The sequence below is a fragment of the Schistocerca nitens genome, chromosome 10 (genome assembly GCF_023898315.1).
Source record: "Schistocerca nitens isolate TAMUIC-IGC-003100 chromosome 10, iqSchNite1.1, whole genome shotgun sequence".
In the NCBI taxonomy this organism is placed as follows: domain Eukaryota; kingdom Metazoa; phylum Arthropoda; class Insecta; order Orthoptera; family Acrididae; genus Schistocerca; species Schistocerca nitens.
Genome location: NC_064623.1, coordinates 123470630 through 123489456, shown reverse-complemented (window position 1 = coordinate 123489456; position 18827 = coordinate 123470630). Strand labels below are relative to the sequence as shown.

General features: G+C 45.8%; 1 non-coding gene across 1 annotated transcript; it reads left to right on the top strand.

The window, feature by feature from the left end:
- Window positions 1-443: 443 nt before the first annotated feature.
- Trnas-uga (transfer RNA serine (anticodon UGA)) lies at window positions 444-518 on the top strand. Its single transcript has one exon. It is a non-coding gene; the product is annotated as a tRNA-Ser (tRNA).
- The last annotated feature ends 18309 nt before the right edge of the window (window positions 519-18827 follow it).

Genomic DNA, 18827 nt, shown 5'->3' with positions numbered 1-18827 from the left:
CAGGAGGACTGTATGAGCCGCACACAGGTTTTCGAGTGGTTTGGGCTATTTAAACGTGGTGAGATGTTTCCAGAATGAGATGTTCACTCTGCATCGGAGTGTGCGGTGATATATAACGCCCTGGCAGATTAAAACTCGAACTCGAACTCGAACTCGGGGCCTTTGCCTTTCGCGGGCAAGTGCTCTACCAACCGAGCTACCCAAGCACGACTCACGCCCCGTCCTCACAGCTTTACTTCTGCCAGTACCTCGTTTCCTACCTTTCAAACTTTACAGAAGCTCTCCTGCGAACCTTGCAGAACTAGCACTCCTGAAAGAAAGGATATTGCGGAGACATGGCTTAGCCACGGCCTGGGGGTTCGCAGGAAAGCTTCTGTAAAGTTTGGAAGGTAGGAGACGAGGTACTGGCAGAAGTAAAGCTGTGAGGACGGGGCGTGAGTCGTGGTTGGGTAGCTCAGTTGGTAGAGCACTTGCCCGTGAAAGGCAAAGGTCCCGAGTTCGAGTCTCGGTCCGGCACACAGTTTTAATCTGCCAGGAAGTTTCGTTGTGAGATTTGTGTTGAAGACCAAGCTTGTTCTGGACGCCCTTCAACATCGCGAAATGAGAACATTGGAAAGATCCGCCAAAAGATCAACGAGGATCGTCGCCAAACGATCGACCAAATTTCAGCAGAGACAGTAATCAGCTGGAGCTCGTGCCAGCGGATTTTGAGTGAGGATTTGCACATGATACGTGTTGCTGCTAAATTTGTTCCGCGCCTTTCCACACAGGAGCAAAAAACCATCCGCATGAATGTATGTCAGGACTTGAAAACAGAGATTGCACGTGATCCAAACTTCTTGAACACAGTCATTACAAATGGTTCAAATGGCTCTGAGCACTATGGGACTTAACATCTATGGTCATCAGTCCCCTAGAACTTAGAACTACTTAAACCTAACTAACCTAAAGACAGCACACAACACCCAGTCATCACGAGGCAGAGAAAATCCCTGACCCCGCCGGGAATCGAACCCAGGAACCCGGGCGTGGGAAGCGAGAACGCTACCGCACGACCACGAGCTGCGGACACAGGCATTACAGGGGATGAGAGTTGGTGCTACGGGTATGACCCAGATACCGTGCAAGCGTCAAGCCAGTGGAGGACTCCCAACTCTCCCAGACCAAAAAAAGCAAGGCAAGTGAGGTCAAATGTGAAGACGATGATCACTGTCTTTTTTGATGTTCCTGGATTTGTGCATCGGGAATTCGTACCCCCTGGACAGACTGTTAACCAGCACTTTTACTTGGATGTTTTAAGGCGTCTGCGAGAGGATGTGAGGAGGAAACGCCCGGAACTTTGGCGATCAGGTGAGTGGTTTCTGCATCTCGACAACGCTCCAGCACACACGGCCTTACGAGTGACCCACTATTTGGCATCTCAGAGGTGGTCTGTCGTTCCCCACGCTCCGTATTCGCCGGACCTAGCCCCGTGCGACTTTTTCCTATTTCCACGAATGAAAAAAAACGCTAAAAGTGGAGCGTTATGACGATGTGGAGGCGGTAAAAACAGCTTCGCAAAGGGCACTGGACAATATCAAACGTGAAGAGTTCCAAACATGCTTCCAACAGTGGTAAAAGAGACTTGACAAGTGCATCGCATGTAATGGAGAGTATTTTGAAGGTGACTGAAGTGATTTTGTAAAAAGGTTCATCCATAAATGTTTTATGACAACAATCCGGTTCCTTTTGGCTCGCCCTTCCTATACCAAGTCGGTTTTATTATTTATTTCTGGTGACTTGCTTTCGCCTGTTGTCGGAGATTTAGTGGGCGAATACTGATGAGTGCCGTCAGCCAATGGACTTGTCTGGACTGAAGAATTACTGTCGCGAGCTCATGGAGTCGTTATTTTATTAGCAAGGCTACTTCTACTCCAAATAGAAGAACTGTCTGAGATGGCAGCTAGTGCTGTAATTTTCAAGATGTTTGCATTAGATCCACAGCTATCACAAGCCAGTGATCTTAATACGCTATTTCTTGGTTTTTGAGCTTTCGCCCTGTTAGTTCTAGGTGTTTGGTGTGTGTCAGGAAACTGTCAAGACTCACACCCAGATATCTGAAGTATCGAGTATGGCGTAGTGTTTGACTGCGGAAAACTACGTTCAGTCTTTTGTTTCCCTTCTGTTGGCTAGCCGTTATGAGCTGATTTCTGTTTTATTCGGATTTCAGCAAAATATTCACTAATTGTAACCCTGGTTATGTTTTTCTGGAGCGTTAGTAAGTTGGTGAATGACGCAACCAGCCACAAATACTTTTTGAATATTTTATTTTACTGCCATAACCGGTTTCGGCCTACCATGCCCATTTTCAGATGGCTAATATTTTTTGTTACATAGTTGTTTTGGTTAACAGCATGTCGTCCGCTCCACACTGCACAAGACTATTTGAGTATTTAGTGCCACTTCAAACGCTAAAGCGCTTGCGTTTAATAAATATGTATGATGCAAAATGATGAACTGGAATTCAAGAACACATACATCAAGCTAAAAAACTACATGGAACTGAACTGGGATTCAAGAACATATACTTCGAGCTAGAAAATCACGTGGACCACAACAAAACGAAGGACCATCTTAAGGAACATATGTAAGTGAACATGTCAATATATATTTCTTTACAAAGTATATATGTACAAAAATAGGCGTGTTCATTCATCTGTGATCTTTTGTGGGTGTTTTTTGCTTTTTAATTTAGGCATCTTAAAACGTTATTTTAACTGTCGTATATATATATATATATATATATTCGTCAGCGAATGGGAAAAGGAATTGAAGGATAGACTGCTGCAAACCTATACAGATGACACGAGTCAAGGATGACATAAGAATTTTATGTTTAGCTTTTGCTGACGACTTTGCATTATTAGCGGATGATGGGATAATAGCAATCGAACAGGTTGAAGCCCTTAAAGTATGTGAAGTGAAAATTGGTCTGCAAACACCTTTCTTAAATTCTGAGTTCATCGCCACAAAAAATGACACCGAAAACTTGACTACAAAATAGGTCACATAAATAGAGTCTGTTACTTGAACCTAAGGGGCGAGAGAAAACAGCACAAAATATTCGCCTCCAAACACTAAAGAGAGACTATGGAAGAACCTACAAGGTTCAGCACGTGCATCACGTGCCCACATTTCGTCCCTGGATGAAATTCGGTCAGCCACCGCTGCTTGCACAGTGTGTCGATCTAGACGTGCGTCTGTTCTATGTGGTCTACAGATATGGAAACGTATCCATAGACTACCGTTGAAAACAGCACTGATACACTGTGCCCAAAAGGATCCTTCATCCAGGTCACTGGAGGCCCATAATGCAACCCTGTTCAACATCTACATCTAGATCTACATCTACATGGATACTCTGCAAATCAAATTTAAGTGCCTGGCAGAGGGTTCATCGAACCACCTTTACAATTCTCTTTTACTCCAGTCTCGTAGCGAGGTGGCGCAGTGGTTAGACACTGGACTCGCATTCGGGAGGACGACGGTTCAATCCCGCGTCCGGCCATTCTGATTTAGGTTTTCCGTGTTTTCCCTAAATAGCTCCACGCAAATGCCGCGATGGTTCCTTTCAAAGGGCACGGCCGAGTTCCTTCCCCGTCCTTCCCTAAACCAATGAGACCGATGACCTCGCTGTCTGGTCTCCTCCCCCAAACAACCCAACCCCCTCCAATCTCGTATAGCGTGCAGAAAGAAAGAACACCTATATATTCCCGCACGAGCTCTGATTTTGTCGTAGTGATCGTTTCTCCCTATGTAGGTCGGTGTTAACAAAATATTTTCGCATTCGGAGGAGAAAGATGGTGATCGGAATTTCGCGAGAAGATTCCGTTGCAACGAAAAACACCTTTCTTTTAATGATCTCCAGCTCGAATCCTGTATTATTTCTGTGACTCTCTCTCCCATGTTTGGAGATAATACAAAACGTGCTGCCCCTCTTTGAACATTTTCGATGTTCTCTGTCAGTCCTATTTGGTAAGGATCCCACACCACGCAGCAGTATTTTAAAAAAGGACGGACAAACATAGTGAAGGCAGTCTCCTTAGTAGATCTGTTACATTTCCTAAGTGTCCTGCCAATAAAACGAGCAGTCTTTGGTTGGCCTTCCCCACAACATTTTCTGTGTGTTCCTTCCAATTGAAGTTGTTCATGATTGTAGTTCCTAGGTTTTTAGTTGAATTTACGGCCTTCAGATTTGACTGTTTTGCCGTGTAACCGAAGTTTCACGAATTCCTTTAAGCACTCATGTGGATCACCTCACACGTTTCGTTATTTAGAGTCAACTGTCAATTTTCGCACCATTCAGATATCTTTTCTAAATCGTTTTGCAATTTGTTTTGATCTTCTGATGACTTTATTAGTCGACAAACGACAGCGTCGTCTGGAAACAACCTAAGACGGCTGGTCAGATTGTCTCCCAAATCGTTGATATAGATAAGGAAAAGCAAAGGGCCTATAACACTACCTTGCGGAACGCCAGAAATAACTTCTGTTTTACTCGATGATTTTCCGTCAATTACTACAAACGGTGACCTCTCTGACAGGAAATCACAGAACCAGTCACATAACTGAGACGATATTCCAGAATCACGCAATTTCACTACAAGCAGCTTGTGTGGTACAGTGTCAAAAGCCTTCTGGAAATCCAGAAACAAGGAATCGATCTGAAATCGCTTGTCAATAGCACTCAACACTTCATGTGAAGAAATTCTTCCAGTCCATACATGAGCCCCCACCTTACTGTTACTCGCTCCTGTGAACGGGAACGTGTTATTCAGATATTGGTGCCTCTCGCGTCCATCTAGAAAAGATAACCTGAAGATGGCTAAATAAAGCGAAACGCGTCGTTGAAAACTAAAAATAAAACTAAAATTGCAACAAAGACTATTTTTAACCAATAATTCATGTGAACAAAGAGCTAGTTGTGTTTCACAGGAACGATGTTTTCAAAACCCATGTTGACTGTGTGTCAACAGAGAGTACGTACTCGTCAGTGGGACATGAATGTTGCAAAAACTGTTGAACTCTAAAACTCATGGGGACTACAGGCGAGCGTCCTGAGAACCATATGATTGCCTGTGTCCGTGGCGAATGAATCACTTGGTACGCTCATATTATACCCCCCCCCCCCCCCCCCCGCCACTGAACACAGTCCTTTAGGCTGAAGCATTTTTTTCCTGCGGTTTGTATGCGACAAGAGTTCAATAAATGATGCAACAATTTGATTTCTGAAAGCATGTTTGTTTCATTCAGGATTACAATACACCACACAATTCCTCACTCTTTTGTCTAGGAAAACCTATATTTCAGCACGCTGCTGTGGTCGAGTGGTTCTAGGAGCTTCAGTCTGGAACCGCGCTGCTGCTACGGTCGCAGGTTCGAATTCTGCTTCGGGCATGGATGTGTGTGATGTCCTTAGGTTAGTTAGGTTCAAGTAGTTTTGAGTCTATGGAACTGATGACCTCAGATGTTAAGTACCTTAGTGCTTAGAGTCACTTGAACCATGTGTACCTATTTTTCAACAAACTTGGTTCAGTGCAACGGCCTTACGCACCTTAGAGGGAGGACCTATAAGCCTGCGTGGTATCACTATACTGGTCGACGTCGGAACCAACGTCTTGCTACAAAAATCTCCCCGTCATCCACTTCCATCGAAGTGATCCTTCATTGCGCCAAACAGACGGGAGGTGCAAGATCTGGGCTGTCGGATGGATGAGGAAGAACAGTCCAACGAAGTTTGGTGAGTTCCTGTCGAGTGCGCGGGCTTGTGTTAGGGCTTGCGTTGTCATGGACAAGGAGAAGTTCGTTTGCATTTTTCTGGCGAGGAGCATGCTGAAGCAGTTTGATCGCTGGACTATGAGAGAGGACATCAGAAAGAATAACACCTTCAAAGTCCTACAAGACCGTCACCATGACTTTAACGGTTGAGGGTGTGACTTGGAACTTTTCCTTCGGAGGAGAGGTGGTGTGTCATCACTCCAATGACGGCCGTTTTTTTCCGGTTCGAGGTGATGAACTCATGTTTCATCGCCTGTGACGATGTACGACAACACTTGTCACACTCGGCCTCTTAACGCGCACGAAGTTCCGCACAGATGGTCTTCATTGCGTTTTATGTCCGTCCCCTGTAGCTCAGTGGTCAGCGTGACAGAATGTCAATCCTACGGGCCCGGTTTCGATTTCCGGCTGGGTCGGAGTTTTTCTCCGCTCAGGGACTGGTGTTGTCATAATCATCATCATTTCATCCCCACAGACACGCAAGTCGCCGAAGTGGCGTCATATCGAAATACTTGCACCCGGCGAACGGTCTACCCGACGGGAGGCCCTAGTCACACGACATTTACATTTTACACTGCGTTTTCTGGTCTGTTAGACGGTGAGGAACTCAACGTTCCCCAACTGGTGTTGTTGTTGTTGTTGTTGTGGTCTTCAGTCCACAGACTGGTTTGATGCAGCTCTCTGTGCTACTCTATCCTGTGCAAGCTTCTTCATCTCCCAGTACCTACTGCAACATACATCCTTCTGAATCTGTTTAGTGTACTCATCCCTTGGTCTCCATCTACGATTTTTACCCTCCACGCTGCCCTCCAATACCAAATTGGTGATCCCTTGATGCCTCAGAATATGCCCTACCAACCATTCGCTTCTTCTTGTCAAGTTGTGCCACAAACTCCTCTTCTCCCCAATTCTATTCAATACCTCCTCATTAGTTATGTGATCAACCAATCTAATCTTCAGCATTCTTTTGTTGCACCAGACTTCGAAAGCTTCTATTCCCTTCTTGTCTAAACTATTTATCGTCCACGTTTCACTTCCATACATGGCTACACTCCATACAAATACTTTCGGAAACGACTTCCTGACAATTAAATCTAAACTCGATGTTAACAAATTTATCTTCTTCAGAAACGCTTTCCTTGCCATTGCCAGTCTACATTTTACATCCTCTCTACTTCGATCATCATCAGTTACCTCCCCAAATAGCAAAACTCATCTACTACTTTAAGTGTCTCATTTCCTGATCAAATCCCGGCAGCATCACTCGATTTAATTCGACTACATTCCATTATCCTCGTTTTGCTTTTGTTGATGTTCATCTTATATCCTCCTTTCAAGACATTTTCCATTCCGTTCAGCTGCTTTTCCAGGTTCTTTGCTGTCTATGACAGAATTACAATGTCATCGGCGAACCTCAATGTTTTTATTTCTTCTCCATGGATTTTAATTCCAACTCCGCATTTTTCTTTTGATTCCTTTACTGCTTGCTCAATACACAGAGTGAATAACATCGGGGATAGGTTACAACCCTGTCCCTCTCCCTTCCCAACCACTGCTTCCCTTACATGCCCTTGGACCCTTATAACTGCCATCTGGTTCCTGTACAAATTGTTAATAGCTTTTCGCTCCCTGTATTTTACCCCTGCCACCTTCAGAATTTGAAAGAGAGTATTCCAGTGAGCATTGTCAAAAGCTTTCTTAAAGTCTACAAATGCTAGAAACGTAGGTTTGCCTTTCCTTAATGTGTTTTCTAAGGTAAGTCGTAGGGTCAGTATTGCCTCACGTGTTCCAACATTTCTGCGGAATCCAAACTGATCATCCCCGAGGTCGGTTTTCACCAGTCTTTCCATTCGTCTGTAAGGAACTGGTGTTAGTATTTTGCAGCCGAGGCTTATTAAACTGATAGTTCGGTAATTTTCACATCTGTCAACACCTGCTTTCTTTGGGACTGGAATTATTATATTCTTCTTGAAGTCTGAGGGTATTTCGCCTGTCTCATACATCTTGCTCACTATAAGGTGATCCAACTTTCGTACAGGTGTGTAATCATTAGGTGAGTACGGATGTGTTTGACTGTGATCTGTCGATCACTTCGAATGAAAGTGGCTGCACGTTCCAACACAGCAGGAATCATAGCTGAGTGTGGCCCGCTCCCAAGCGGGAAATCGGATAGGTTTGCACGACCTTGTTGCGATAATGACACACGCGTTGCCCAACGACTCACTGTGCTTTTGTTTATTGCCAGATGTCCACAGACGTCTGCGAACGCCTATGAATATCTGCTATGCTCGGGTTTCCGCCAAAATAAACTCAATGATAGGCCGCTGCTTGCAACGCACCTCCGCTATTTGGAAGTACACGTAAAGTGCCGCTGTCTATCGGGACTTCATGAGGCTTCTCGGCTTGAAGCTGGAATATTCAACAGCGTCCCACAACAACCGAAATTGGTCGCTTATATTAACCCCAGACTCTGTAAGAGTTTCCAGGACAAGAAACGAGGCAGGAAAAGTGAGAGTGAGGAGAATATCTCTATATTCTACAAATTATCCCTGCACAATACTATGGGTAAATTGCGTTTCCTACTTGACCATCTGTATACTCGCAGAATCGATGCGCAAAGTAGTACAGTATTATTACTATTCCATGAGCGCATAATTACTCTTTGTAATATTGTCTCTGGTGTGTTGAGAGGACTTCTAGGATTTTCTCCGTGCCGAATAGCCGCATTGAATAATTGTAATTTTGCTATCGTGATTACTGGAAGAAAGAGGTTGAATATATATTGCATGTACTCAAGAAAATATATACTGAGCATTTACATCAAAGGTGTGTAAGGAATTTCATTATACACTCCTGGAAATGGAAAAAAGAACACATTGACACCGGTGTGTCAGACCCACCATACTTGCTCCGGACACTGCGAGAGGGCTGTACAAGCAATGATCACACGCACGGCACAGCGGACACACCAGGACCCGCGGTGTTGGCCGTCGAATGGCGCTAGCTGCGCAGCATTTGTGCACCGCCGCCGTCAGTGTCAGCCAGTTTGCCGTGGCATACGGAGCTCCATCGCAGGCTTTAACACTGGTAGCATGCCGCGACAGCGTGGACGTGAACCGTATGTGCAGTTGACGGACTTTGAGCGAGGGCGTATAGTGGGCATGCGGGAGGCCGGGTGGACGTACCGCCGAATTGCTCAACACGTGGGGCGTGAGGTCTCCACAGTACATCGATGTTGTCGCCAGTGGTCGGCGGAACGTGCACGTGCCCGTCGACCTGGGACCGGACCGCAGCGACGCACGGATGCACGCCAAGACCGTAGGATCCTACGCAGTGCCGTAGGGGACCGCACCGCCACTTCCCAGCAAATTAGGGACACTGTTGCTCCTGGGGTATCGGCGAGGACCATTCGCAACCGTCTCCATGAAGCTGGGCTACGGTCCCGCACACCGTTAGGCCGTCTTCCGCTCACGCCCCAACATCGTGCAGTCCGCCTCCAGTGGTGTCGCGACAGGCGTGAATGGAGGGACGAATGGAGACGTGTCGTCTTCAGCGATGAGAGTCGCTTCTGCCTTGGTGCCAATGATGGTCGTATGCGTGTTTGGCGCCGTGCAGGTGAGCGCCACAATCAGGACTGCATACGACCGAGGCACACAGGGCCAACACCCGGCATCATGGTGTGGGGAGCGATCTCCTACACTGGCCGTACACCACTGGTGATCGTCGAGGGGACACTGAATAGTGCACCGTACATCCAAACCGTCATCGAACCCATCGTTCTACCATTCCTAGACCGGCAAGGGAACTTGCTGTTCCAACAGGACAATGCACGTCCGCATGTATCCCGTGCCACCCAACGTGCTCTAGAAGGTGTAAGTCAACTACCCTGGCCAGCAAGATCTCCGGATCTGTCCCCCATTGAGCATGTTTGGGACTGGATGAAGCGTCGTCTCACGCGGTCTGCACGTCCAGCACGAACGCTGGTCCAACTGAGGCGCCAGGTGGAAATGGCATGGCAAGCCGTTCCACAGGGCTACATCCAGCATCTCTACGATCGTCTCCATGGGAGAATAGCAGCCTGCATTGCTGCGAAAGGTGGATATACACTGTACTAGTGCCGACATTGTGCATGCTCTGTTGCCTGTGTCTATGTGCCTGTGGTTCTGTCAGTGTGATCATGTGATGTATCTGACCCCAGGAATGTGTCAATAAAGTTTCCCCTTCCTGGGACAATGAATTCACGGTGTTCTTATTTCAATTTCCAGGAGTGTATATGTATTCTCTAATTGTAAATTTGCAGGTAGGTGTCGTTTCATTGGTTATCAGAAGGGAACTTCAAATGAATTGGAAACCAACCTGCAATTACTAAATCCAACAGCTCCATTATTTCATCGGATAATTAAACTCTATCAAAGCAAACTTTCCGCTTGATCTGAGGTTTCCCGACTGACTGCGCAACGCAAGAAAACCAAGACATTTTATTTAAAGAGGATTGCAAATCGCTTCGAATCATCGAGACTGAGGACAAGGAGAGTCATCGTACGATTCTGATTAAACAAGTAAAGCTTAATTATTTCTTGAGCGACTGTGATGACTGTGATATGGCTGCTTATGAATGAGATCATTAATAAAACACTAATAAGTAACTTTCATCCTCACCATCAACCAGTATAAACACAATATTAATTAAAATTATATAATCCAGCATTGTAATCAGAGGCCTCGAGGGAACAAGTTTGTCACGAGCGCTATCAGCAGTTCAGTGAAACGCAGCCGGGCGAGCAGCCACGCGGTGAGAGATATTTCACGGCTTTATGTTGCACAGGCGGGATTTTTACGGCTTCTGTAGCTGGAGCGATAGGCCACAAGCGCCGCCCACGCTATCCACCCTCCGCCACTGTCCGAAAAGCGCGGTGCGGCGGCCGCGGGCCAGCGCCGGCTTCCGCTTTCCACCCCATAAGGCCGCGCCAGGAATGTCGAGAGGCGCGGCGCTCTGTTACAGCAAATGGAGTTTTGTGGCCGGCTATCACACGAGAGGCCGCAATTTGAAATCTCGTTACGGCGAATGGCCGCGTAGATACCGCCGAGTTAACAGCGGCAAGAGCTGCCTGGCGGCACCTGTCGAGATGGGACAGTAGCTCCTCGCTTTTTGAGCAAAGTTATGACGACATCTCACCTATATGTAACTGACTGACGAAAATGCACTATTCATCGCAGAATCAATTTGCTCATATTGTGATACACAGAAGCGCCAAAGAAACTGGTATATGCATCCGTATTCAAATACAGAGATATGTAAACAGCAGATCACGGCACTGCGGTCGGCAACGCCTACATAAGACAACAAGTGTCTGGCACAGTTGTTAGATCGCTTACTGCTGCCACAACAGCAGGTTATCAAGATTTGAGTGAGTTTGAACACACGAACGTTTGGGAGCAGCATCTCTGAGTTACCGAGTCTGGGGATTTTCCCGTAGGACCATTTCACGAGTGTTCCGCGAATATCAGGAATCCGGTAAAACATCAAATCTCCGACATGGCTGTGGCCGGAAAAAAATCCTGCAAGAACGGTACCAACGACGACTGAAGAGAATCGTTCAACGTGACAGGAGTGCAAATTGCTGCCGATTTCAATGCTGGGCCACACCATCGATACGGCCTTTCTGATCCGAAAACCCATTCCTGAATCCTTGATGAATGCACGACACAAGGTTTTATGGTTTTCCTGGGCCTGTAAACACCGACGTTGGACTGTTAATGACTGGAAACATGTCGTCTGACCGGACGAGTCTCGTTTAAAATTGAGTGGATGGACGTGTATGGGTATGAAGACACCTTCATCAATCTATGGAACCTGCATGTCAGCAGGGGTCTGTTCAAGCTGCTGGAGGCTCTGTAATGGTGAGGGGCGTGTGCAGATGGAGTGATATGGGACCCCTGATACGACTAGATACAACTCTGTCAGGTGACACATACATAAGCATCCTGTCCGATCTCCTGCATCCATTCATATCCACTCTGCATTTCGACGGACTTGGGCAATTCCAGCAGGACAATGCGTCACCCCACAAGTCCAGAATTGCTCCAGGAACACTCTTCTGAGTCTAAACACTTGCGCTGGCCACCAAACTCTCCGGATATGAACGTCAATGAGTACATCTTGGATGCCTTGCAATGCGCTGTTCAGAAGATATCTCCATCCCCTCGTACTCTTACGAATTTATGGACTGCCCTGCAGGATTCATAGCGTCAATTCCCTCCAGAAATACTTCAGACTTTATTCGAGTCCAAGCCACGTCGTGTTGCGGCACTTCCAAGTGCTCGCGGGGTCTCTCCACGATATTATGCAGGTGTACCAGCTCTTCAACTTAGATCACTGCTGGTATTCTCAGACATTCATCACACAAGAAACCGTGGAGAGTAGTTCAGAGAAAGCACAGGACACAACAGACCGTAACATGGCTGGCAGAAGGAATCTACTAAACTGCGGTCCAGTAACCTTGACATCCACTTGTTGAAGAATTCTGGGACATATACAGGAAAAATTAAAAATTACTATTACAGGAAAGCCACGTCGATTTTGATCCGATCACAGCATATAACCCCTGGGATATAGTATCTGTTCTGATAATGGTTTCAATGTCCTCCGCCAACGGGTGGTGTAGTTAAAAAAAAAATGGTTCAAATTGCTCTGAGCACTATGCGACTTAACTTCTGTGGTCATCAGTCCCCTAGAACTTAGAACTACTTAAACCTAACTAACCTAAGGACATCACACACATCCATGCCCGAGGCAGGATTCGAACCTGCGACCGTAGCAGTCGCGCGGTTCCGGACTGAGCGCCTTAACCACGAGACCACCGCGGCCGGCAGGTGGTGTAGTTGCATAGCTACCACAGAGCCACCTGTGTTTACCCTTCAATAGTGAAGGGCACGCAGCCAGGATGCTGAATGTGATGCAAACATGTGAAGCAAGCAGGCAACCATACCATGGAGACGCGCCCATGCTTCCTGCAGCCAACTGCGAAACTTTAGAAAGGGTCAAATTGTGGCATTTCGAGTAGTGGGATGGTCATTTCAGAAAATTGCCAGACACGTTGGACGTGCTGTATGGGCTGTACAACGATGCTAATATTAGTGGTAACGTGAACACTTTCACGCCTGCAGATGTAGTTCTGGACTCCACGCAGCGCAGAGATCCCGCCAGGATCTCGTATTGTAAAGGCAACAGTCACCGACTGTATAGCTCCCAGAGCACAAATAACAGGTCTTGTGAGCTCAGATACGCCAATACGAACTGTTGCAAAGTGGTTGCCAGCCGTACGACTGCGGGCACGCACACCTCTTCCCATCTTCCACTCGCGGCACAGCATCGACGTGCACTGCTCCACTAGTACCGTCAGACGGTCACTTGGAAAAAGAACTTGCTCGCCGTGGCTGTTCATTTTTGGAACACCACCTACGACCAGTTAGAAACAGAAGTGATGACACTTTCTGCAGGACCTGACCATCATTTTGCAGGACAATGCTGAAGCATGTGCAGTGCAAACTGTTACTGATTTGTTTGACTGATGGGGCTGCTGAGTGCTAGAACACCTACTGCGCTCCCCTGGCTCATACCTTCGTAAGTTCCACTCGATTTCTAAACTGAAGGAAACACTTCATGGCATTTGCTTCAGAACCGCCACAAATTCGGCGGGCAATAGACCGCGCCGCTCGAACTGTCAACACAACTGCACGACTTCCACCTGGCTGGCAACGGGCTACACACAAGGCTAGGGACTACTTTGAAGGTCGGTAAAGCTGTCAAACACGTATCTATTTCGTATGAGCTGTAAATATATAGCTGCCACTCTTAAAGTTCCAACCCATATATATATGTGTGTGTATTCCACAAGAAACATTTAACATTTCGGTGAATGCACCTTACATGGTCACAACAGTCTTCTAGTATTTGACGACGGATTGCACATCCACTGAAATTTTAAATGATTTTCTAATTTTCTATTCGGCTAGCTATATCTGTATCCGCAGAAAGCTTTTTGCGGATGGGGCACATCTGCCGATGGCAGCTATTTGCCTACACCGGTAATGTAAAATATACAGCATGAGTCACCTAACATCACTAATGGAAACACCTCCCAAACCACAAAAACACTGAGTAATCAATTCCATAGACCGTAATTGAGGAGAGGGGTTGTTGGAATTGAGAAATGCACGAAACTATGATTTTCAGCACATACTTATGTTTCATTTTTGAACGGAAAGCTGTTACTATTTTTAGGACAACTGAAAATAGAAAAAAATACTTAATGAATGGCGATTCTTACATTGCAAAATATTAATTACGTCCAGAGTAATTTGTAACGTAAAGTTGAGGCTTGAAACCTCAGACGTTCAGTCGCGTGTTGTAACAAACAAGATCTACAGGGGAATGTTTACGAAGACTACGATGTATACGAGTTAAACTGTCTCAGTGTCTGCATGCAGCGCTTGCTGAATTAATCCTTGTACTCAGAATAACTGTAGTGCACTGTGAAACTTCCTTGCAGATCAAAACTGTGTGCCGGCCCGAGAATTGAACTCGGAACCTTTGCCTCTCGAGGGCAGATGAAGTTTCGAAGGGAGGAGACGAGTTACTAGCAGAAGTAAAGCTGTAAGGGTGCGGCGTGAGTCGTGCTTGTGTAGCTCAGGTGGTAGAGCGCTTGCCCGCGAAAGGCAAAGGTCCCGATTTCGAGTCTCAGTCCGAAACACAGTTTTGATTTTCCAAGAAGCTTCATATCAGCGCACACTCCGCTGCAGAGTCAAAATCTCATCTAGAACTTAGAACTACTTGAACCTAACTAGCCTAAGGACAACACACAACACCCAGTCATCACGAGGCAGAGAAAATCCCTGACCCCGCCAGGAATCGAACCCGGGACCCCGTGCTCGAGAAGCGAGAACGCTACCGCGAGACCACGAGCTGCGGACTGGAACCGAAGTACGGACAGTAGGAAGGGGAGAAGGTCGCAAGTACAACAGTGTGTACAGTGTTATAACAACAACTGTGAAAATAGTTTATTCTAACTTTGAAAAGGCAAAGATGATAATCATCTATGGCGAATATGAAGGAAATAGTGCGCATATAGTATTAGGAACGGAAAGTTGGTTAAAACCGGAAGTGAACAGTAACGAAATCCTAGACACAGAATGGAATATATACCGCAAGGATAGGATAAACGCCAATGGTGGAGGAGTATTTATAGCAGTAAAGAATTCAATAATATCCAGTGAAGTTATTAGCGAATGCGAATGTGAAATAATCTGGGTTAAGTTAAGTATCAAAGGTGGGTCAGATATGATAGTCGGATGCTTCTATAGACCACCTGCATCAGCAACCGTAGTAGTTGAGCGCCTCAGAGAGAACGTGCAGAACGTCGTGAAGAAGTTTCGTGATCATACTATTGTAATAGGGGGAGACTTCAATCTACCAGGTATAGAATGGGATAGTCACACAATCAGAACTGGAGCCAGGGACAGAGACTCTTGTGACATTATCCTGACTGCCTTGTCCGAGAATTACTTCGAGCAGATAGTTAGAGAACCAACTCGTGAAGCTAACGTTTTAGACCTCATAGCAACAAATAGACCGGAACTTTTCGACTCCGTGAATGTAGAAGAGGGTATCAGTGATCATAAGTCAGTGGTTGCATCAATGACTACAAGTGTAATAAGAAATGCCAAGAAAGGAAGGAAAATATATTTGCTTAACAAGAGTGATAGGGCACAAATCGCAGAATATCTGAGTGACCACCATCAAACGTTCATTTCTGAGGAAGAGGATGTGGAACAAAAATGGAAAAAATTCAGAAACATCGTCCAGTACGCCTTAGATAAGTTCGTACCGACTAAGGTCCAAAGCGAGGGGAAAGATCCACCGTGGTATAACAATCATGTACGAAAGGTACTACGGAAACAAACAAAGCTTCATCATAGGTTTAAGAGTAGTCGAATCATAGCTGATAAGGAAAAGCTGAACGAAGCGAAAAAGAGCGTAAAGAGAGCAATGAGAGAAGCATTCAACGAATTCGAACATAAAACATTGGCAAACAATCTAAACAAGAACCCTAAAAAGTTTTGGTCATATGTAAAATCGGTAAGCGGATCTAAATCCCCTATTCAGTCACTCGTTGACCACGATGGCACCGAAACAGAGGACGACCGAAGAAAGGCAGAAATACTGAATTCAGTGTTCCGAAACTGTTTCACTGCGGAAAATCGTAACACGGTCCCTGACTTCAGCCGTCGCACGGACGCCAAAATGGAAAATATTGAAATAAACGATATCGGAATTGAAAAACAACTGCTATCACTTAGTAGCGGAAAAGCATCCGGACCAGACGAGATACCCGTAAGATTCTACAGTGATTATGCTAAAGAACTTGCCCCCTTTCTATCAGCAATTTATCGTAGATCTCTGGAAGAACGTAAAGTACCTAGCGACTGGAAGAAAGCGCAGGTCGTTCCCATTTTCAAGAAGGGTCATAAATCAGATGCGAATAATTATAGGCCTATTTCGCTTACGTCAATCTGTTGTAGAATAATGGAACATGTTTTATGTTCTCGTATTATGACGTTCTTAGATAATACAAATCTCCTTCATCATAACCAACATGGATTCCGCAAACAGAGATCATGTGAAACTCAGCTCGCCCTATTTGTCCAAGAAATTCACAGTGCCGTAGACACTGGCGAGCAGATTGATGCCGTATTCCTGGACTTCAGGAAGGCATTTGATACGGTTCCGCACTTACGTTTAGTGAAAAAAATACGAGCTTACGGAATATCGGACCAGGTTTGTGATTGGATTCAGGATTTCCTAGAAGAAAGAACACAACATGTCATTCTTAACGGTTCAAAATCTGCAGATGTAGAGGTAATTTCGGGAGTACCGCAAGGAAGCGTGATAGGACCTTTATTGTTTACAATATACATAAATGACTTAGTTGACAACATCGGTAGCTCCGTGAGGCTATTTGCAGATGACACGGTTGTCTACAAGAAAGTAGCAACATCAGAAGACTCGTACGTACTCCAGGAAGACCTGCAGAGGATTAATGAATGGTGCGACAGCTGGCAGCTTTCCCTAAACGTAGATAAATGTAATATAATGCGCATACATAGGGGCAGAAATCCATTCCAGTACGATTATGCCATAGGTGGTAAATCATTGGAAGCGGTAACGACCGTAAAATACTTAGGAGTTACTATCCGGAGCGATCTGAAGTGGAATGATCACATAAAACAAATAGTGGGAAAAGCAGGCGCCAGGTTGAGATTCATAGGAAGAATTCTAAGAAAATGTGACTCATCGACGAAAGAAGTAGCTTACAAAACGCTTGTTCGTCCGATTCTTGAGTATTGCTCATCAGTATGGGACCCTTACCAGGTTGGATTAATAGAAGAGATAGACATGATCCAGCGAAAAGCAGCGCGATTCGTCATGGGGACATTTAGTCAGCGCGAGAGCGTTACGGAGATGCTGAACAAGCTCCAGTGGCGGACACTTCAAGAAAGGCGTTACGCAATACGGAGAGGTTTATTATCGAAATTACGAGAGAGCACATTCCGGGAAGAGATGGGCAACATATTACTACCGCCCACATATATCTCGCGTAATGATCACAACGAAAAGATCCGAGAAATTAGAGCAAATACGGAGACTTACAAGCAGTCGTTCTTCCCACGCACAATTCGTGAATGGAACAGGGAAGGGGGGATCAGATAGTGGTACAATAAGTACCCTCCGCCACACACCGTAAGGTGGCTCGCGGAGTATAGATGTAGATGTAGATGTAGACGAAATGCAGCTGCAGCCTGCAGGTTGTAGGCAGAAAGGTACCCGCACAAAGATCACCCAACGCGCCGCTCATTTGAAAACATCTACAAACAATTGTATGCAACAGGTATGACCGCAACATGCAAACGGCTCCGTAAGAAACCCACCACAGTGGAAGCAAGTGCTGTTGGTGTGTTAGGTGCCGTTGCCGTGAATCCACACTTGAGTTCGCGTGACATCGCTAGAGACAGTGCAACGAGTCAAAGTAGTGTAATGCGCATACTTCATCGTCACAAATGTCATCGGTAGCAGGTGTCGCTGCATCAGCAATTACATGGAGATGACTTTAATAATCGAGTGAATTGCTGTCAATGGGCATTAAAAGGGAATGCGCTGCAGTTCTATCTATTTACCGATGATGCAGGTTTCACAGACCGCGCTGCAGTGAATTTGCGAAACATGCATTACTGGTCCGTGGACAATCCACGCTGGCTTCTACAAGTAGAGCAACGAGCCTGGAATGTAAATGTGTGGTGCGGAGTAATCGGCGACCATCTCATTGGTCCTCGCTTTATTGAACGCACCCAAGTAGCTGCAAAATACATCGGGTTTCCACAAAATGATCTGCCAGCATTGCTAGAAAATGTCCCGCTCGAAACGCGTAGGCGTATGTGGTAACAACATGACGGTGCTCCTGCATATTCTGCAATGGACACTAGGCTGACCCTTGACAATGTTCGACGGGAGTTTCATAGGACGTGGCGGACGCATAAATTGGCCATTCCGTTCTCCTGATCTTACGCATTTAGACTTCTTTCTGTAGGGTACGTTAAAGGCGAACGTGTACCGTGATGTGCCTACAACCCCAGAGGACATGTAACATCCTACTGTGGCAACCTGTGGCAACATTACACCGTATGTACTGCGTCGTGTAAGACGTTTATTACGCGGTAGATTGCAAATATGTGCAGCAAAAGATGGGCACCAGTTTGAACATTTATTGGCCAGAAATGTCAGGACACACTCTTTTACATATTGTAATTGAAAACAAAAACAAATATGTAAGTTTAACTACATTCTCATGTACACTTTCTTCTAACAAGTCAGTGCCGTACAGTATTCTTTAGAGAAAATTCTAATAAAAATGTTAGCATGTGGACGTAACGTGCTGTTCATGTCTCTTCTGTAC